This window comes from Alosa pseudoharengus, unplaced genomic scaffold (assembly GCF_046254945.1).
Source record: "Alosa pseudoharengus isolate Yale_2024_CS ecotype anadromous, Long Island Sound unplaced genomic scaffold, YU_APseudo_1.1 YU_APseudo_1.1_scf_18, whole genome shotgun sequence".
In the NCBI taxonomy this organism is placed as follows: Eukaryota; Metazoa; Chordata; class Actinopteri; order Clupeiformes; family Clupeidae; genus Alosa; species Alosa pseudoharengus.
Genome location: NW_027468650.1, coordinates 9,172,211 through 9,195,260, shown reverse-complemented (window position 1 = coordinate 9,195,260; position 23,050 = coordinate 9,172,211). Strand labels below are relative to the sequence as shown.

The window sequence follows — 23,050 nt, the reverse complement described above, 5'->3', positions numbered from 1 at the left end:
TGGAGAAATATTTGTGTTTCCAGACTATTGCATTTGCAGTACTAATGACTTCACTCAGGTCATAATGAACCATTCCTACTGTTGTGTAGTGTAACTATCAGTCCCCATCATCAAGATACAATTATGATACAACTAAAAATGACCCAGCTAAATGGACGAATATTAAGTGTCATTTTTTAATTCACTTCAGTTGTCCATACCTTTGTTTTCACCGAGTTATCCCAAACCAGAAGTGGCCGCAATGTCGAGAATATGGTCAGAAAAATCTACCGAGAAGTTTGGAAATTTGAGTATGGAAAAAGTATGGAATTTTGAAATGGAAAATGTGTAGGAACCCTGCTCTCATGTGTAGGCTCTCTAGAACGGGTGATTTACATGTTTGCTTCAGTCCTCAAATCATCCCTCAAGTATGTCTGGATCATGAGGTAATCACACAACCTATCAATCACTCCTGACACTTTCTCTTCTTATGACACATACACTTTTTAGAATTTTTATTTATTTGTTTAACACTGACATACTGTGTAGATGTTCAGGCTGTTCTTATTATGGGAAAATCATTTGTTGCATAGAAAAGTGTGGAATTACATGCTCCTGGATCCTGGTCTGTACAATTGCTTTTTGGTGAGTTTTGGCCTCCTTTTGTTTTGATTCCGGCATGACAAATTTGAGCCATTTATTTGGGCCGTACATCCTTCTAAAACTTGGCAAGCCAGTTTTGGGCCAAATTTGGGCCATAATGATTTTGCTGTCTGGGATTGATTTGTGTTTAAGTCAGGGGAAGAAATAGATCAATATTTTGATTATTATTAAAGAAGAATTCTGGCAATTTTTCACATAGATCTCTGTTTCTCGAGGTCACCAAGCAATGTCCGAGATCTATGTGAAAAATCACCAAAATTCTTAATAAAGTAATCAAAATATTGATGTGTTTCTTCACCTGACTTCTGACACAAGTCATGTTGTTTCTGTGATACAGACTGCTTAGTTTGTTAGTTCATTATAGTTATAAGGTGTGTGTTTCATCAGCCTGACCACGCCCATCTAGATCTTCTTTCAGGGAAGTTTTACCTAGTGTGTCATTTCTCCCTGCTCCCTTCAATGCATTGCCCTTCTGCAACTTCGAGAATGTTGGTGGTTTTCCATATATGTCTTTTGTGTTAAGGCTATGATATGGTCCCACGTCTGCGTCCCGCGCACGTGGTACTGCTGAGCGTGTGACGAGAATTGCGTATTTTTTACGGCATGCATCACGTTTTTGAGTCGACCGAAAGTTAAGACCGCGCGTCACTTTGATGCGTAGAATGCGTGTGAATGTGTGAAACGGAACTGCTGTAAACACTCCCCTCCAGTAGGTGGAGCACATAGAAGAACAACACTTAAAACCTAGAAACAAACCTAGACAGAAAACTTGTTTGGTTACCATAACTACGAAGGAGCAGAGCGCCTGTCCTCGCACAGCTTGCCTGGCTATCCAGTTACGTGAAACACCACAACATGAAGTCAACTGCGACCGATATGGCAAGCCAACTAGGACAATACGTCTGTCAAAATAATGCCTCCATGCATAGATACACTCAAAAAAATATCTTGTTGGATTTAATTAAAAATGTTTTGTCAAGTGGTTCCACGAAACTGTATTAAATAACTCTAAAGATACTATATTCTTTTCAATTGACTCAAATAAATAACATTAACTGAACAAGAGTGAATAAAGTAGATGGTAAGTAATTGAATTCCTTCATTTTTATTTAGTATTCTTACATTGAACCAACTTAATATGGCTGTGTTCAACCAACTTAATGCTGTTATGTTCAATTAATTCAGCATTCTTACATTGACTCAACTTAATACTGTCCTGTTCAATCAAAGTCACATTGTTAGGTTCAATTAATTTAAGTTAAAAAGATATCTAGCACACATCCATATTAATTTAAGTTTAAGTGATACAGTTACGTGGAACCACACTTGACAAAACTTTCTTAAGTAAACTCATCCAAAAAACAAAGTTCTTAAGTAAATCCAAAGTAAACAAGTTGAATTTGTTCTGCATAACATTTCTAAATAAAATTGAACAAATGTGTTCAAATAGCAAACAGACACACGGTCTTCAAAACAAATTTGCATTTATTTAGCTCCATTCTCATCAAACCATCAGGAACATTTTTTAGTAAAATAGAAATGCAATGAACAGTTACATTGTTAGTGATTCAACTATATCTTCTAGTGGAGGCATTGGCACCCTCATGTTTGATTGCAAAGATCCCGATGGTGGTTTTCTCCATCTGGCTCTAGGCATCAGTCAGCATCCTTTACCACAGACCAAAAAAAATACATTTAATTGATGACTTTTCAAACAAAAGTATATGTCTTTAGATATGTTTGAATTCAGTGGATTAACCTCACATCTCCCATCTCCTTTAAATTAAAGCAATGGTTCTGAGTGAATTTCACCCTTGGGTCATTTGCATGATCATTGCGAGTGCCAACCCCCCCCCCCCCCCCCCCCCCCCCCAGTAGCTTTTTTCCCTTTGGTCGAAAGTTTGTAAGTAGCCTACACCAGGAGTTTATTTAAATAACACTTGCCTGAAAGCTTCTGCTGCTACCGCTACGTCAACATCACTTCTGTGATTTGTGAAAAGCCCGTAAAAGTGCTTTGCGAAATTCACACGTGTAAAGGAAAAGCTAGTGAATTCAACACTCCATAGTCATATATTGATAACTGGATGATATATGAAATTGTATTTTCAGGTCAATAAGTGTTGACCTGAAAATACAAGCATTTATAAAACTTATGCATCGCTTTCTGCCAGGACTTTTACGGGCTTTTCCCAAATCACAAAGTGACGTCGACGTATCGTTGCAGTAGGTGTTGTTTACAGACCCTTTTTGTACTACTGTAGAAGTTTGGTAATATTCCGGACATTTTAGTGGGGTAATTTACGAGATACACTTCTGGTTTCAAAAGTGCTAATGCTAAGCCATTGGGCTGAAACATAGACTGATAGTGCGAACTTGACCAATGTTCGACCAAGGGAAAAAAGCTTCTGGGGGTGTGTTTGGCTCGTGGTCATCGTGCAAATGACCCTAGGGTGAAATTCACTCCGAACCATTGCTTTAGACTCTCTGCTCTCCCAAATCCCTCTAACGTCTATGATTTCTTTTAACTCAAAAGCTAGTTAACCAAAGATTAAAACTTTGGGTGACATTTTACCAACACAGACTAGGAAGCTTTGTCTGTAAAGGGTGTATGCATGGTCAGTGACAAACAGACCAATGGTGACTTGTTCTGCTGTAACATGCATTCTGCTTTAATATGCATATAGACAGACTTAACAAAACATTACAAGCACCGAAACATGAACAAGGAAATGTCCATGGGTACTAAAATAATATAAGAAGCCATATTCATTCATACCCATCTTGCCACTAGACTTACCACTCCTACTCTCGCTGCTGTAATGCTTTACTGTTTTTTTGATATTCATTTACACTTACCAGGTATTCCTTTATGAGTTTCTCCGAGCCTTCGTACACAAGTGCTTTCAGGTTGCAAGTTCTCAACAAGCCAATGGTATGATTCTGCAAAATAGGGAAATGAACATACAACTTACATTTACAAATTAAGTATCTTAATGTTTAACATGCCTTACCATGCAACCCCCAATGTTAAATGTTAAGAGAGATTTTTGGAACGCACTGATCTTCAATGTAAATCTATTCATGGGGTTGAAACAGGCAGTACACCCCTATGTCAATGTTAACTTTCAAATTCATGTCAGCAAGGTAAGACCTTTCAAAAAAAGTTAGCAGTTGCATGGTAAGGTCCGGTAGCTCATGGCCTAATATTGGATCACAGGTTTTCAAAGTGGGAGGCACAAAACAACTTCTCACTAACCTGGTCAATGGCAGCCATGATCTCCTCCCTTCCTATGCACACACAGCAGACAGCCTGGAGCAGTTGATGTCGAGTTCTGACATTCTGACAACGTTATGAGGGGAGAGGAGATAGGAAGAACAAGTAACAATACAACCCAGCATTTGGAAATACAGAAAGAATTACAATTAGCATATGGCATGGGTGTCTGTGACCAAAGTGACCATGAGCTAACCTGTAATACTTCAATAAATGAGACCTTGATGACACTCCGGTCTTGCGCTCTTTGCACTGCCACATAAAGGCCTGTGGGGAGAAAGAGAAAGTATATCAAACTCAACAAATTTACACTAAAATGTGTAAAACTATAATAATATTAGATCACAGAATCAATTGAGAATTTTAATAAAATTGAACTAGGAAGATAACCTTTAATTAGATTGGCTTGTTTGTGATTTAATTAGTTACTTGTTTGTGATTAACAAATCATTCAAACATTGAAGAGTAGGCAGCTTCTAGCATGACAAATGTGAAATTATTTACCTCCCGAATATAGTGGTTGAGAACAAATGTGTGTGCTTAAAATTGACAAGTTCCCATGCAAGAAACTGCCATTTGCTTTCTTTAACTGATATATAAGCCGGATGAGAGCCAAGTAGCCTATGATAGCAATACAAAAATAATGACAAGTCTGATGTTCCTGCAACTGCTGTACTTGCAGCTACACGTGGCTAATGTTAGCAGCTACAGAGAGACTAGGCAAGATGGCAGAGTTTGCTACACGAACATTAAAATGATTAAAATGTTTCTTGATGGACTTTAGAGCCTGCATAATTGTTCATGACACACAAGGATAATTTGGTCAAACAGAGTGGGGTGCACCTAACGTTAACAGTTACGTTTAAACATTAAACTTTTCCGATACTGATCCAACAATTAGTATTCACATAAACCCAGGCAGGGTTTGTATGGGGCTAACGATAGCTGCTATCTTATCTTACCAGTTAAATACATGAAGTTGTCTTGACCTTGGCACTTCTATGAACATTCAATTGTGGTTTATATGAAATAACCCCATCAAGGCACCACCCCTGTCTATCTTCAGTAGGGAGTAAAACTAAACTGGGAAACATGATAGAATTCTAGCCTGAGATGACTTAGCTCGCCAGCAACCATGACAGATTTAGTAGCTAACATTAGAAGCTAGCTGCTCGAGTTTAGTAACACATGTACACTATAAGATCTACTAAAATGATTATTTAAGTTGTTGTTACGACAAACTCGCTAAACTCAAAACAAAAACACAATGAACAGCAACAAATACATACCTTGCAATTACAGGATCCAAAAATGTTCCGTGAGTAAGCAAGGAAAAAATGGCGGAGCTTCACTTTCTCAACCGTCACTGGCGGAGTCCTCACCATGGTCCTCATAAGTTGTGAAATAATGCTACGGCAACTATAGAGGGACAAATTTCCTAATCTAATGCGTTTTGTTCAAGAAAGTTGTGTAGATCCAATGCAAACATGTTAAATTAATCAGCAAAAACGCATTATTGATTTGAAATAACACAACTAACTCAATTTCACCTTAGAAACCTAATTTTGTTCTGTAAATCCTACGAAAGAGGATTTATTAAGATGAACAATAGTGAGATTTCATTTTTTTGAGTGTATATTACTTCTTCAGGAGTAAAAAATAGACACCTGGGTGTCAGACGTCATATTTTTACGTGTGCCACGCGCAATATATATTTTATATATTTTGGAATTCATATAAAGTTATTTTGTTAATTATGTATAGTATTTTATAATCTGCATAATTATTAGTGGCTAAAAAAAATTGTGATTTGAATACTTCATATTGATTTTTAAAGTATTATACTTAGGCATATCTTTAATGTCGTGTGTAGGGCTAATTGAGTGCACATTGCTTGTGTACAGGTGTAATTGAGTGCCTGTCACTTTAAGAAATAGGCTAGTGAGAGTTGCCTTCAGCCTCACAGTTTTAGGCTAATGAATAATAGTTGCGCATAGTACGTAAGGATATGTGGATGCAATTCATAATGTTTCCTATGTCATTAGATAAAATAAATGTTCAAAAAACTAACAAGTCGAAGAAAATCTTTCTGGGATCATAGAAGAGCTAAGTGTCTTGCAATGTTCATCAATGATTTTAGTGACCACTCCACGAATGACAGACATGACCTGAGCTAGCGGGATGTAAAAGTTTGCCATGGTTGCGTAGCCTATTTCTAAATGACGTTAAACCAGAGGTTACCTAAATTCCATAGCCTAGGTAGGTACGGTGTTCATTTTAGGACATCCTCAGACTCAGGTGTCAGACTCAGAAAAACATTGGTCATCTTCAGACAAAACTGCCTCAGCTTCAGAAAAACCTCTGTCATCTTCAGACAAAACTGCCTCAGCGCAAGAAAAACCTTTGTCATCCTCAGATAAAACTGCTTCAAACCAAACGGCCTCAGAAAAACATCTCTAAGAAGTCAGGTCTCAGAAAAAATGCTGTCAGAGAAAGTGGAGTCAGGTCTCAGAAAAAACGCTATCAGAAAAAGTGGAGTCAGGTCTCAGAAAAAATGCTGTCAGAAAAAGTGGAGTCAGATCTCAGAAAAAAGGCTGTCAGAAAAAACAGTCAGACGAAAAAGTCTCAAATGAAAAGTTATTGCGGGGAAAGAAGAAGACAACGGATACAGAACGGTGAGTTTAATATTATGTAATACATTTATACTTAATACATTTATTCTATCACCGGCAGGGGCGTAGATTTGCGTGGCCACCGAAGGACGTGTCCACACCAATGTCAAATTACGATTGGAATGTCCCCACCAATATTCAGGTTGAAATGGGGAAAAAAGCGCTCACATGCGCTGCACAAAGAGTTAAATAATTTCTCACTTCAGTGCTGCGGATCATCTCGTACAGATCTTGTAATTTGCAGTAGCCTATAAGGGTAAATCGCGCTGATTTGAAGTTTACTTTACTTCACTACAAGCATGAAGTGCGTCCAAATTCACACATTCTTCTCTGTTGAACTCCTCGAGAAGTAGGCTACTCATCACACATGTGTCACATGAAAGAGCCTTTTCTCAGCTTTTAAACCGTGCTAGTTAGCCACTGTTTGCTGTGATAAACAGTTCGTGAGAAAAATAACTTCAAGAGATTTAATAATTATTCTCTGCGCCCATCTCCACATCCATTCATCTCGGTGGAATATCGTAGGCCTACACACTCTTCACGCAACACATGACAAACCATATATCAGAATAAACAGCAGACCTTACCGAACACAAAGGTGTAATGCATTCCCGTGTATAGTTAGCTGTTCCAGAGTAATCCGGTTTTTAAATAAATTATAGCAAAATTTAACATGGTCTTTAGGCTGCATTTCTTAAAACTGAGCTGTGCTTACATCGCCTAGATCTGTAAATATTAGAATCAGAGAATATACAGGCAGCTCACGGTTAAGAGTTTGTCAATGTAGCCTTAATGATTTCTTTTCACAAAATGCTAAGCATGCATGTATTTAAGGCCACATTTACACATAGCCGGGTATTTAGAGAAACGAATATTCCCCCCCGTTTTCAAGAATAACATCGTGCACACAACATTGTTTTAAAAAAACTTGTCATTTATATCAACCCGCATAAATACGCTGTCAAACGCCATAATAACTATGCCAAACCTATGGGTGGCAGTGTAGGGAAAGGAATAAAGCCATGCTGGCCAATCAAAATCCTCAGAATCGACACCAACGACTAACACGAACAGTAAAAATGCTGACCTCCGTGCGATCCTTCGCCTCTGCTCCTCCATGTAGAGCAGTTGTTGCAAATGCAAACAGGCCAGAAGCGTTTGCACAAAAGTAAAAATTAGTAGCACCTTAACAGCATCCATGATAATCCTGATCCAAAGAAACTGTAAACATCAGGCGCTCACATGACGTTAAGGATTTTCTGGTGCATAATGTGACGTTTAAGAAGCTAAAACGCCGTTTATCCCTGTTGACACGGCAGCACATAACCGGCGTTATCAGAAATCTCCACTTTGGCCGGAGGTTTTAGAAATAATAATTTTCTGTGATAAAAACGGGGTTTTGGTGTAAACGAGAGGCCAAACCGCAGGGGAATATCTGCGTTTTCCCTTCGTGTAAAAGTTTCTTCAAACTGAGCTGTGCTGAAATGGGCATGATTTCATAACAGACCAAATAGAAAATAAATGTTAAATATAGCCAACATATCTGTAGCCTACATAAAATCAGATTATGTAGGCTACACAGTGTAGTTAGATCAAGTTGAACAGTAGCACATTTTAATCTAGTGTAGCGATCTCACCCTCAGACAAGATTCACCTTTGGCCAGGACGGCCATTTATTGGAACAGGAAGACTCATATGGACACAGCCAACTACATAGGGCAACACAGGGGTAGTCTCAGCCGCACATGCTACACACAATAAGGGTTTACTACACACATCACCACGAGGATAAGCACATGAGGTACAACCAAAGAGACTAACACGCTAACAAATACACAACATGCTAAACGTAACTACAACTATTATAATCGACATTACACATTCTAGCATTCACTCGCACTGCATTCTGGGAGACACTCATTCCACGTTAAACATGTACATCCACCGACGCTACATAACCCCCTCCCGAGCCATTGTCGTCCCCGGCAATGACAGCTCAGCTCACCGCTCGCGGCTGCGTCGGTGTCAGTCCCAGTGCTTAGTCCAAGTGACCGGAAAGCCTCCGGCTGCACGATAACCCATCCCGACTGGAAGGGCTCTCGGCTGCCTCTGTCACGTCAGTTCTCCCCCGAACAAGCACCAGAACCGGCCAGACGTGGGTCGTGGTGTCGCTTGGGCCCTCAGTTTCCCGCCGTGCAGCTGCACTACCTCAAACAGCAGCAAACAGTCCCACTGCAAGCCGAACCCCCGGATACGCTGGAACCCCTGGACGTTCGGTAGCCCCCTCCGGCTACTGTGACAGCTCGTGGCCGTTGCCATCTGTCCACAGTGTGCCGATCTCCAGGCGGTCAGCAGTCCACGTCGAGGTCCCTCCTCGCGCTGCCCTCGTGTAGAACTTTTGTCGGCTGTCTCTCGAGCACAACGATGCTCCACTGTGGCGGGAAATGGAGACCCCGACCCTCTCAGCAGGCTCGGGACACACAGAAACTCACACAAAACATGAAAAACATTGCGCCGACTTGTGTCGAACGTGCGCACTTCAAACTTAAACAGTCCACAAAACGATAGCTCCCAAGGCTCTACAGGTCGACGTTACCCTCTTGGTCACTAGCTGGAGCACCGCAAGCTCCCGAACTAGCAGCTATGACTCCATCACACTCTCGACCGGCAGCTGACGCTCTTCCGTAGCTGGCGGTGTAAACCCGGCCGCTGTGGTCGTGTTCCAAGGTCGTCAGAGAGTTCGCGCTCTCTATGGATGAGATCCTCGGATGACGGCAGCATCGACATCGGCGTCGAGCCGGGAACTCCTCAGCCGGGGCCGCTTCCTCCAGCGCTGGCAGCTCTCGTCGGCTGTGCAGGGCTGGCCCCGCTGGTCGCCTGCACAGGTCCCGCGCCGGGCCGTCAGGTCCTCCATCCTCCGAACTGGCGAGCTGGCTAGTCCTTAAAAGAACCATTGGAACATCTGCTGAGGTCCGCCGCCATCTTGTTGGTCTGGTCTTCGGCCTTCTTCTCCGTCTTGATCTGGCGTAGATCTTCACGCCCCGGGAGGGGCCCATCCCACTTCTGACACCAATGTAGCGATCTCACCCTCAGACAAGATTCACCTTTGGCCAGGACGGCCATTTATTGGAACAGGAAGACTCATATGGACACAGCCAACTACATAGGGCAACACAGGGGTAGTCTCAGCCGCACATGCTACACACAATAAGGGTTTACTACACACATCACCACGAGGATAAGCACATGAGGTACAACCAAAGAGACTAACACGCTAACAAATACACAACATGCTAAACGTAACTACAACTATTATAATCGACATTACACATTCTAGCATTCACTCGCACTGCATTCTGGGAGACACTCATTCCACGTTAAACATGTACATCCACCGACGCTACACTAGGATAGTAGTTGGACAGTAGCACATTTTAATCATTTTATATATCTATAGTGGCTGGTGAAAGAGTTGAGTGTTTTTTTTGTTTTTTTTTCGGGGGGGGGTTGTTAGTGTGTCCCCACCAAAGCTCAAACCAAACCTACGCCCTTGATCACTGGCATGTTATATGTGGTGCTTGGTTAGATGTAGACATTATAAGTAAAGGAAGAAAGTGATCCAATGGTATACACATTGTAGGAAATCGATGTATGTAACTTAGCTAACCTCACTTCGCTAGTAACATTAGCAGCTGCTGTAAGACACATACCGGAGTATGCTACGTACAACATACAGCAAAATAATTTGTTTTTCGTAGGACTGCGTGAGGTTAGCTAAGGTACATACATCGATTTCCTACAATGTGTATTGGATCACTTTCTACCTTTACTTATAATTTCTACTTCTAACCAAGCACCAAATATAACATGCCAGTGACAGAATAAATGTATTAAGCATAATATTAAACGCACCGTTCTGTATCCGTCGTCTTCTTTCCCCGCAATAATAAAAAAAAATTCATTTGAGACTTTTTCGTCTGACTTTTTTCTGATAGCGTTTTTTCTGAGACCTGACTCCACTTTTTCTGACAGCGTTTTTTCTGAGATCTGTCTTCACTTTTTCTGACAGCATTTTTTCTGAGACCTGACTCCACTTTTTCTGATAGCGTTTTTTCTGAGACCTGACTCCACTTTTTCTGACAGCGTTTTTTCTGAGACCTGACTCCTTAGAGATGTTTTTCTGAGGCCGTTTGGTTTGAAGCAGTTTTATCTGAGGATGACAGAGGTTTTTCTTGCGCTGAGGCAGTTTTGTCTGAAGATGACAGAGGTTTTTCTGAAGCTGAGGCAGTTTTGTCTGAAGATGACAGAGGTTTTTCTGACGCTGAGGCAGTTTTGCTTTTGTCTGAAGATGACCGATGTTTTTTTGAGTCTGAGGATGTCCTAAAATGAACACCGTAGGTAGGTTAGCAACACAAACTTGAGAGATGCAAGTGAGCAAATCAACTTGATATTAGCCTATTATTATGTGTTACAACAGCACCTAAACTAGCAGCAATGTCTCACTGTTTATGGCACGACAGCTGTGCTTACGCGTGTGAGGAAAAATGACGCACAGGCTATAGGGGAGGAGGCACTAAAAGCATGCCTTGCGCACACGCATGTTACTTCAAAACAACACGGTCATTCTTAAAAGTATCGATACTAATAAAACTAGATGTACCGCATAGCGGTACAAAATATGACCGCCGCTCAGTCCTGTACATCCGTTCCGTGAAAATAAATCACACTTCAATTTGTCTCCATCTTTTACTCCATCCCCCACTCTTGAAACTTTTGTGTATGCTTGTTTGGCATGCCTGAGTGTGTGTGTGCGGCTGCACAGAAAGTAGCCTACTGGTGCTGAAAAGGTGAATAGATTGTAGAATAGCCAATTGTTATAAAACCTTTAAAATCTCTAAACAATCACAAATAGGGCAGTTCATCACAGTTCATCCATTGCAACTGGATTGATGAAAGGTCACTTACACCTGTAGGCTACATTGTATTTGGGAAAAGCAAAAGGTATCAGCATAATGTTATTGGTAACACTTTATTTTAATGTGTCGCTGTTACAGTGTACCTACCTAATTAGGTACAGTGGTACAACCTGTGTAACAACATGTACTATCAGGTACTATCATTGTACTTGCATTATGTATTTGTGGGTACCTACATATAGTTGTTACATTGTAATACTGAGTGCTTTTACAAAACTTTGCCAATTTGCCTACATTTTCATCAGAGGCAAAGAGCTGACCTGAGACCTGCTGGATGGGGTAAATCTGGTCATGATACACTCTAAAAAATGCTGGGTTATTTTTTCAACCCAAACGCTGGGTTGAGGCTGTTGGGTCGTTTTGTTTGGTTGTTTTTACTCATATTGGGTCATTTCTGTAACCCAGCTTGCTGGGTTGATAGTTTATCACTGCTGGGTTGATAGTTTAGGGCTGTGCTCCCCCCTGTCCCCCACCTGACGTGGAGTACACTACCCAGCACCAGGGTGACTTCAACACAGCTGCATAGTTATTTGAAGGTTGAGAGAAAAAAAACGGCAGGCAGGCATATTCTTTCAACCGTCCAGTCCAGCAGCTGTCAACATGCAATGGAAATCAGGTGATTTCGGAAGGTATGTATCTGCTTTTATTTATTTATTTTTATCCAGACGGATTTTAAAAGTCCACCCAGAGACATACCCTTCGTGATATCAAGGAATATTCTGCCTGCCATTTCGTTCAGCTTCAAGCAGGTTAGCAGGTGTCATTCATTCCAGCTAATATTAGCTACTGTTAATGTTAAATCTACACAAAGACAGACTCATAAAACATATTTCTGTATTCACTGGGTAGGAACTGCTGAACAGAAACAAAACAAACTTTTACAACAAACTACAATTAGCATACCAGCAGCTGGTAGGTAACGTTAGCAGACTTGGAAACTTTATGCTAATTAAATATGCTTCGTGGCTAACGTTTGTCAACTAGCTAAAACAGTCGAAGGAGTCTCTTCACAACACACGTAACTTACGATAATAATCATGCCAAACAACATCTTATTAAATAATTCAGGGTAGCCTCATATTATAGCCATGTAACTTACTGGGTGGTTCTTGGTGGTAACATTAACTTGGATTCACTAAGAATGTGTTAACATAGCTAGCTAACGTTAGCACTGCTGACTGTCAGCCTAATGTTAGGCTAACGTTAATGGTAATGTTACCTGCTAGTGTTATCAAGCTCGTCTGACATAAACGCACGTTTTGTATTACCGGTATTATGTTTAAAACAACTCCATAATATAAGGTGGTCATGGTTTCCGAGTGTGTTGCACTAATAATTTGTCTCCTGGTGGATTTTTATGTCTGTCAACATCATTCACTGGTAATGGTTCATGCACGTCTTGATATAAAGTTTTGTAGGCTAACCGTGATTAAAATGCACTCTTTTTTTCTTTGATTGACAGGACTGACCCCCAAAACGGACTTTGGAATCTGCCTGCCTTCATGGAAGTATCACATGCATTTTATACTAGGCTATCTATTCAAAAATAAAGAAAACTATCAAATAAATAATTATGTTTAACTGTTTTATTTCATTGCATGGCTTTTGATGGACATTTAATATAGACTGTCTATATCAGGCCTAAAGCTGTTAACAGAAGGTGTGACTTTCAAGTAAGTAAATACAAACTTTTAGTTATTACAAGTTTGTACAAGCAGAGTATTTTAAAAATCAACCAGTAGTTTTGGGGGGATTTGGTTACATAACCCAAACGTTACGTAACTTTAACTAAACAGTTGTGTCAACATAACCCAACATATTGGTTAAATGTCAACCCAGTTGTTGGGTTAAATTTAGTAACCCAATTTGCTTGGTTAAGATAACCCAATGCTGTGTTGGACCACATTTTACTCAGCGGCTGGGTTGAAAACAACCCAGTTTGGGTTGTTTTCAACCCAGCATTTTTTAGAGTGTAGATTTGATATACAAAGCATTCTTAGCTCCAGTCAAGGCCTCATTGTCTTCAGTGTACATGTAACAGCTGTGCTGCTACAACCTTGTTACTCTTTGATACAGTGGAATAAACCTATTAAGTGTACCAGTTAATTACTTACATGTACATATGACATGTATGTTATGTCTTCGATGTCTTGGAACAGGTCTACTAATTCACTACATAGTACATATATCAACTGTGTTGGTACACACTTATTGCTCTTTGATACAGTGGCATAAACCCATTAAAATGAAGTGTACCAGTTAAGTACTTACAATTACATATTACATGTATGTTGTGTCATTGGTGTCTTGGAACATGTCTGCCATTACCCTACATACTGTAGTACATGTATCAACTGTGTTGGTACACATTTATTACTCTTTTGATACAGTGGAATAAACCCATTAAAATAAAGTGTACCAGTTAAGTACTTACATCTACATATATACATCCTGTCAATGATGTTATGCATCCTGTAATTGATGTGTATAAACGTGTCTGCTGTTACACCACACAGTACATGTGAATTAGTAGACCTGTTCCAAGACAAGGCCTGTTCCAGTTTATTCCACTGTATCAAAGAGTAACAAGGTTGTAGCAGCACAGCTGTTACATGTACACTGAAGACAATGAGGCCTTGACTGGAGCTAAGCATGCTTTGTATATCAAATCTATCATGACCCGATTTATCCCATCCAGCAGGTCTCAGGTCAGCTCTTTGCCTCTGATGAAAATGTAGGCAAATTGGCAAAGTTTTGTAAAAGCACTCAGTATTACAATGTAACAACTATATGTAGGTACCCACAAATACATTATGCAAGTACAATGATAGTACCTGATAGTACATGTTGTTACACAGGTTGTACCACTGTACCTAATTAGGTAAGTACACTGTAACAGCGACACATTAAAATAAAGTGTTACCAAATAAAGTGTTACCATGTTATTTATTTATTTATAAACAAAAACATCTCTGTCAGTTCCATGCCGTTTTCAACAGCTATCAAAAACAAAGGTCATTTTTGGATGGATGGATTTTTTATGAATGTTTCTTCTTCTACATAAGATTTTAGTCATCTTTAGTTCATGTGATACTTTATTGTCAATGCACAAATTAAGTAACAGTAGTCTGAAACGATATGCTGTTTTACATCTAACCAGTGGTGCAAATAACTGACATGTCCAAATGGGCCTTGATGAAATGCGTCGCTGGACTGTTCATACACATTTTAACGGGCCAAAGTTGAAGAGCTGTTGTCCGTTATTGTTCGTGCAAATATAGGCTGATTCATGTTCCCTTGCATTGTGTAACTGAGGTCCATGGCTAGTCTGGCTTTCACCAGACCAAGCTCAATCTTTTAAGAAATCAAAAAATAAATAGCGGGCAGATCAGGCTGGGTTCACCCAGCCTAGTCCATAGGCACCCGATATTGTTTCATTTCCGATTGAGATATCCACGCTCTGGCTATTCTAAATGCAAAAATGCATCAGGGAGTTATGACAAAACTGTAACTAACAAACTAGATCCTAATAGAAAGCTGTTAGCTTCCCTAAGCTACAGGTAGGCTTATAAGGTAGGCCTATTTACAACATAAATTGTCAATAGGCTATGTTGGCGACACAAATAAAATCTCCTTTGGAAACCAATGGCTTACGCCTTACAGTATCAAGCGGACTTAAACTGCCATATCGTGGCGAAAAGTTGTAATAAAATTCACGCAGCTCCATGAGTCAAGGAAAGCGCGAATGAAGTAGCCACTTCTAAATGGGACCCACTACACAGTAGCTTAAGGTGTGTTGCTAAAGCAGCCATAATGAAATGAAGGTGTCATTGTTTGGATACTTCACACACACGTGATTTTTAATTTCACAGACTACAACTACCAAGCTGGAATCAAAGCACATCGATTCCCCTCTCACACTAGCCTGGGTGTTCCCATGCTGCCTTTGATTCACGCTGCTAAGGCAGCCCGGAGACCATGGAGCAAATTTTCGCCTGAGATAGGGGACCAATCACAGAACAAGGGGGAAAGCAAGACGATGATGAGCTATGCACAGACACATTTGATAGACATCCGTGGCACCCAATAAACGGATCTGGGCATTTTTTTCAAATACGAGAAAATTAACGTTTGGTTCCCAGACCACGTCTCATTGAGAAGTGGTGGCGCTAGCCAGGCTACTCTCACACCCTGCACGCACTTAAAACAAATAAACAGGCGTCTCAGTCTCACGCATGTATAGGCAAAACTGTATCAGACCGGTGTAACGTTGGTAAATCTTCCATTGCACAGAATGATTTTTGTAGCTGCCTTGACACGAGTGCTTCCCTGTGAATATCACAGTGCGTCCATTGCGCATCGGGTGCTACCTGGGCCCAGGCTACAGATAAAAAATAAATAAAAAAACTGTTTTTCACGTCAGTTCGCGCCCCACCTGGCATGTTTCCGCGACCCAGTAGTGGGTCGCGACCCACAGTTTGAGAAACGCTGACCTAGGTCCTTATTGATATTATAAGATTAACGTACCTGCAGTAAAAACCAAGCATGTCCGATAAACATCCTCAGATTTATTTTGGCTTCAAGAAGAAATGGGAATTACATTTCATGTGAACATCGTCCTATCCTTATTAGACGTTCTCTGCGGTAAACTACAGTCCTGTAGGAAGCGTCCATTGTTTTTTGTGACGAGTACATGGCATCCTCATCAGCTTGGCCTGCCCATCTGCACCTTTAATTGATTAATTGTTAGAACACCTGGTGTCCAGGGTGTCTTTAAAAGACACCCTGATGCATTGTGGGTTAGAGAGCGGGCGTAGGGTTGTTGGTGGCAGCAGCAGACCTAAGTCTGGGTTTTAGTAGGTTTTGGTATTTCTTTTCTGTAATTTATTTAGCACCACTACATTACTCAGTGCATCCATACATTGCCTACACCACTGACTCTACTGACATATTCAGGGTTTCTAATTATTTTGGGTTGGTTATGTTTAACGCTCTCAATAAATTATTGTTAAATCTTCTCTGCGGTGTGGTGTGTGCCCTTGTTTTTTGTCTCGTCCAGGAGCCAGGACATTACATTTTTCCAACCCACTTTTAACTTCCAACAAAATTACGTCTCACTGCAACGATGCGCCATCTAGTGGACAAACGACTACTTATCGCCAATACTGGAAATGCAGCCATGATGATGATGATGAATATTTGGCTTTCTTTTAATCCTACTGAATTTGTAATTATGTATCGGCCGTTCTAATACCGATAGTATGTGGGTGCCTGTGTGTGTGTGCATGTGTATATGTGTGCACCGCCATCTACAGGCCAATGAGTGTACAGTCACTAAATGTACACATAACCTAATTTTTTTTAGACCCCCCCATGGATGAAATTCTACGAAACTTGGCATACCCCCAGAGAATGCCAGGTCAATCATACACATACAATTTGGTGCAGTTCTGAACATCTTTTTTTTTCTGATTCACTGTTTTTTATTTATGAACAAAATCCCAAGATGGGAAACAGGAGCATTACAAAGTCAGTGATCAACACCCACCCACCCCACCCCAACCTTAGATACACATCACATGACCCATTAGGTCATAAACTAAATAAAAGAAAAGAAAAAGTTAAGTTACAACTAACAATAGTCAAAGCATGTTATTTACCTAACGCTATAATGTCATCAAGTATCAAAATGTAGAAGTAAAAAAAAAATAATAATAATAATAAATAAATAATAATCAAAAATAAAACAAAGCATGTGAGACATCTCACTGTGCATGATTCGCCAGCAAGTCTGCAACCCCCTCTGCAGTTCTTTCCCACATTTGTATTGTTGAAACTCTTGCCCCATGGATTCTGGCAGTAGATAGTTCCATCATTATAACATCTTGAAAGTACAACAGCCATTTTTTAATAGGAAGCTTGTGTGGGGGGAGCCACCTCTGAACAATTAGTTTTTTTGCTGCTGTTCGCTGTTTCTCTGTACATTCAAACTGTGAGTCATCATTCAGTAACAACAAACTTGGTTGTAATGGAATCTCTAATTCTAATAATCTAATAATTATTAGATTCTCTAATAATAATCTAATAACCTCTTTCCAAAAAGACTTAACCTCTTCACAATCCCAAACCATATGTTTATAGGTACCTGGAACATCTTTATTGCATAGACTACAGCATAGGCTGTTTGTGTGTTTCGCATGGAACCTATCAATGGGTGTCCAGTACGCCCTGTGACAAAACTTGAAATTAATCAACTGGTGATTAGGGTTCTTTGATGCACTGAAGACATTATCCCATACCCCTTCCCAGTCTATGGAGTCTGTCTCTAAATCGCTTTCCCACTTAGCTTTTATAGAAATGTTAGAGTATGATGATTCTAAGAGCCATTGATATGAAAAGGTGACAAATACTCTGCAGGGAGAAGTTCTGAACATCTTAACTGAAGATAGGGGCGATTAAAGCAGAATAATATTGCATTTTCATTTTTTACCGGGGGGGGGGGGGTGCAAATCACAAATGAGTGATTATGGGCCAGGTTGATGTGGGCCCTTGAGACCAACATACCATAAAAGATTCTTCATCCTCGGTGCCACGGTTCAGGTAGTTATTTAGGAAAAACTGCTTTTTGGGGGGAGTGGCCCCCGGGGACGAAACAAAATGTTTCCGTAAAAGTCTAGTGGGGCTATATACCCACCAAATTTCATGTGCACCGGTGTTTCGGTGTCCCGGGTATCGTTGACCAAAAATTCAGGAAGTAGATGACGAAAAAAAAAAAAAAAAAAAAAACTTTGACAATCATTATATGACCGCTTCGCTAGCGGCGGTCATAATTAGGTATCGTGACATTTTTAATTTCAGGGTATTGCGATACTTTTGTAGTATCGGTGCACCGTGCAACACTAATAGCAGTCACATACCTTGAAAATGAACTTTATTAGTTTTAACTTTATTATTCAACAACAGTTGAATTGAAAAATTAATTGTACAGTAGTCACCTTATTTCATGCTGATTTAACAAACTGCCTCAAGTAGGGGGGTCACAGGTACATGCACAGGTTTAATGCTTTCATCACAAATCAATGAAAAAAATAAAAGAAAAAATGGGAGGAAAGAAAACATTTCAAACAATTAGCACCACCAATGTAACGATCAGTTGAATCATTCCTTAAATTTGTAAGAGAGTGGGATTATGTGGATTACCGGTAAGATCTATGCTCTTTATGTGAGAGTGTACTAATATTTTTGTAATGTGTTCAGGTACTTCACTATTAATGATTTTATCAACGTGATTACCCCAGAACTTTAAAAAGGTGTATCTAAATTTTTCGGACACACAGGGGTCATTTTCTTCAGCAAATAAATAATCACACAAAACTATTCCCAATTCTTTTAGGTCAAAGAGTGTTGCTCTTACTGAGATGACCTTGTAAGTAATTTTCTTGGTCTTTTTCCCTTTGTTTGGATAGGGCCGTAAAATAAAGTGGAGAGAGAGATAGGGTGGGATCGGGAAATGTTCAATCGTATCGATTTTTGCCTGCATTTTCAAAACTTCACCTTTTCGTGTTTTAGGGTTTTGTGGGGTTTCATCTATAATATTGAACAGTAAATTCAGTAATGGCCCGGTCCTTAGTTCAAAACAGAATTTTTCGTTACCAATGTTATTCAAGTACTTGGTAAGAACCTCAGAATTCATCTGATCATTATACTGATGATGCTTTCCATTGGATATATTGTAATTGCAGAAGGATAGGTATGGGATTGATTTATGAAAATGTTCACATACATACAACTTATGAAAAGCAATATAAGTCTTAATAGCATACTCTTCACCTAACTGCATACTCAGATTAGTTAAATTATCCATACAACTTTCTTGGCCTTCTTTAATTAAACATGGACTGTTTACAGTAAAAATAAATAATTCCTTATACTTGTTTAAGTATTTAACAGCTTTAAGTTTTTCAATGAGATAATACTCACTATGTCCTCCACTGTCATGTTTTAAAGGTTCAAAGAAAACAAACTCATCAAAAACCGCCCATGCATACTGCTTCGTCTGCCCATTTGTGTCAAAGAAATCCTTGTAACGGATTTTAACTTCCTTTTGCAGTCGCAAAAATCTATCTGGTAGATTGTCATATAAAGTACAGTCTGCCTTTAAATACATTTCAACAATGTTCTTTGGCTCTTTACTTTCGTTGTCCTTCAAGTTCTTGGCAGGCAATGTTTGTGGTTCATGGACTAGTGGCGTGTGTAAATCTTCTGAAGAATTCTCTCCAGCCAGCATTGGATCTGTAGAGCAGAAGACCGTGTGTTCGAGCAATTAGAACAGAATATACCAAAAATAACATACAAGAGTGAAAACAGTTAACAGTTAATAGAGCATGCATTCTGTACATATATTGTATGTTTGTGTAACCTGCGTTGTGTTGGAACCTGCGCGATTCAGCCCTGCACACACTCGGACTCGAACCCACAAACAGCAGCACCTCGGATCGGGAGGCAAGCGCGCTAACAATTGAGCCAATAGCCCAGGCTACTGGCTCGCATGCCAGCAGCACTCTTGAGGCGTCGGGGAGTGAGGTTTACCAACGTTCCACAAGCACAGCTAAGCTAGCTGGCATCCGTTACATTTGCTCTCACATACATTTTCTTCCCCTACATATTCCATATTTTCACTCTCATATTAATACTTTCATTCTTACACCCACACATTATTGTTGTTATATTTAATACACTGCATACAAAACTAGATGTATTGCTTAGTCGCATTATAGAAATGCCATGTTCTATCTGAAAATAAGGCACTCTTCTCAACTTCTCCATCATCTACTCCCACAAGTCTTACATTTCTACAAATGTTCAAATTTTATACAACTTACAACTATCTCACATTATACCCTGGAGACAAGAAATACTATATTCTGATTAGCTGACAAGGGGGCTATTAATTCTGTATTTTGGGATCCCTAGTAGATCAGATCAAAAGTTAAGTCACCGTTCCATATTAATGCTCTTTTGGATGGGAACTACTAGTATGGATAATCGGTTGTCTTTCAAATTCCCTCTGCACGCAATAGGACAGCGCTGAGTCCCATGCGTTTTTCCACCAGCGGAGCTAGTTGGCTAGTTCAAACTTTTGCCAACTTAAAACAAGCTTAACTCGTGTCACACTGTTGGCCAACAGCAACATCCATCTTCTTTGTTTTCAAGTAGCAGGGAATTCAAGCCAAACCGTTGCAACTCTGCCATCAATCATTATGTTAAGCCCACCTAACGACTCTATACACGATTTTATTGGCCTGATAGAAGTTTAATTTTTCGAGCTCACAAGCCAACGGAGAGTTGCTAGACTAGCCCTGGAAGCAAATGTAATTTACTGCCGCTAGGGTGCGTCTAGATTTCTAGGCTACTATGATCGTGTTTTAGTCTAACGTTAGCCCCAGAAAATCCACTTGCTGGCTGGGGGATAGGGAGCTCTTTGCCCAGTTCACTTTTAGACCTAGACCTTGCAGGTGTGACAAAGTGACAGCTATGTGCTGGCATAATATTCACTGTGATTTCGCCAGGATTGCCCAGTTGTCTAATTGATTTAATATTCGAACACCCCGAATGTTCAGGGCAAGAGGGCTAGCCCAAATGGGATGTCTCTTTGCTAATGAGCTAATAAGGTGGTAATAAACTAATACGGTTTGAGTGTTATCAGGTCAGTGAATTTTTGTACATTCCTGTCAGGGTTGGCTGGAATTTCCAGAAACTTTCCATAGGAAGTTAACCTGGGGAATTTTGGAAATATTCCAAATAGGAAACCATGGAATTAAAGGAAACTATGAGAATTAATGGGAATTTACAGGAATTAACTGTGAATTTTGGGTAATTACAAACTGCTTCATATAAAAACGGACTAAATTTATGGCTAAATTCCATTTCACCCAGTTTGAGTGTGATCAGGTCAGTACATTTTTGTACAGTATAGGGATGGAATTCTAATAAGCTAATAAGGTTTGAGTATGATCAGGTCAGGGTTTTTACATTCCTGGAACATATATTAATTGTAGGCTGCCCTTACCAGAAGGTGATGTACCGGGTTGGGACGAGGTCCGGTCCGCTGGTGGTGGAGGTGCAGCAGCCATTCGTTGGCCTGCAGTAGCAACAGGCTTTGAGGCAGATACAATGCCGTCGTCAGCAGGTTGGGAGGCTGTAGGAGACTTGGGGATCATCCTGTAGCCCTCGGCCACAGGCAAGGACGGGTTAGGTGGTGGCTGACCCGTCGGGGCATCTCCCAGGTGTGAGTGCTGACAGGCAGCCTGGGCAGCAGGAGCGTTTGCTTCATGAACAAGGACTGGACATACATGTAAAAAAGTACATAGTTTAGCTACATTGTACACTGCTGGGTTGGTAGTAAGAATGGCTTGTTTAGCTCCCTTTACATGACACATGATCACAATAAAACAAATGTGTCCTGAGCTAACTGTGGAGCTGAGAGGGATGAGCTATGGGATACAATTGTGACATTTACAAAATTTCATTTCACCCAGTTTGAGTGTGATCAGGTCAGTGAATTTTTGTACGGCACAGGGATGGAATTCTAATAATATGCTGGGCACAATGGGCAGTACCTTCTGTTCCATCTTTTCTCTTTTTTTTCACAGGCTCATCCTCTTTGTCTCTTGTCTCCTTGGATAATGTCTTCATTTTCTTCCGTGTCACTGAGGGAAGTAAACAGGGGAGAAGTTGATATTTACATTAAAATGGCCTACACTTTAATAAGATAATAGTTTCACAACCTTAAGCATATAGCATACACCTAAAAAGAAAACATAAACAATGGTGACCTCAGTGGTGGGATTGGCCAGTAGTAGTCTAAAGTACAATATAGTAAAGTACACTGTAAATGGCAAATGGTCTACATTTATAGCCTTCTTCTACACTCAAGGCACTTTACAATTTCATGCCTCACAGAGGTCTGAGACATCACTTGTCCCCAGCTTACAATGCTGTGTTAAACAATTCCTCAGCGCTTTAGAGACAAACCAACTTGCTCCACTGGCTGGGAACACCATCTTCTTTGGCAAGCACACATGGGGCCTTTCCAAAATGTATCCCTACCCACTCCCCCTTGGTTACGGAGTGCCTTCTGGTGGGAAGCAAAGTGAATTTTTGTACCTTCCTGGAACATATATTAATTGTAGGCTGCCCTTACCAGAAGGTGATGTACCGGGTTGGGACGAGGTCCGGTCCGCTGGAGGTGGAGGCGCAGCAGGCATTCGTTGGCCTGCAGTAGCAACAGGCTTTGAGGCAGATACAACGCCGTCATTTGCTGGTTGGGAGAGAGATGAGATATGGGATACAATTTACGGCTACATTTCATTTCACCTAGAGTGTGGTCAGTGAATTTTTGCATGGCACAGGACTGTAATGCCAATCCTATGCTGGGCACAGTGGGCAGTACCATCATCTTCCATCTTCTTTTTTCTTTCAGTCCC

The 23,050-nt window shown here is 40.4% G+C and overlaps 2 long non-coding RNA genes across 2 annotated transcripts; both read right to left on the bottom strand.

Annotated features, from left to right (window-relative positions):
• Positions 1–2,286: 2,286 nt before the first annotated feature.
• On the bottom strand, positions 2,287–5,403 carry LOC143131612 (uncharacterized). Its single transcript, XR_012988137.1, has 5 exons — positions 5,206–5,403; positions 4,113–4,183; positions 3,899–3,982; positions 3,499–3,582; positions 2,287–2,310 (listed from the first exon to the last, which is right to left on the bottom strand). It is a non-coding gene; the product is annotated as an uncharacterized LOC143131612 (long non-coding RNA).
• A 13,075-nt stretch (positions 5,404–18,478) lies between these two features.
• On the bottom strand, positions 18,479–22,827 carry LOC143130923 (uncharacterized). The gene is made up of 4 exons (XR_012988014.1): positions 22,768–22,827; positions 22,184–22,273; positions 21,634–21,906; positions 18,479–19,856 (listed from the first exon to the last, which is right to left on the bottom strand). It is a non-coding gene; the product is annotated as an uncharacterized LOC143130923 (long non-coding RNA).
• Positions 22,828–23,050: the final 223 nt, after the last annotated feature.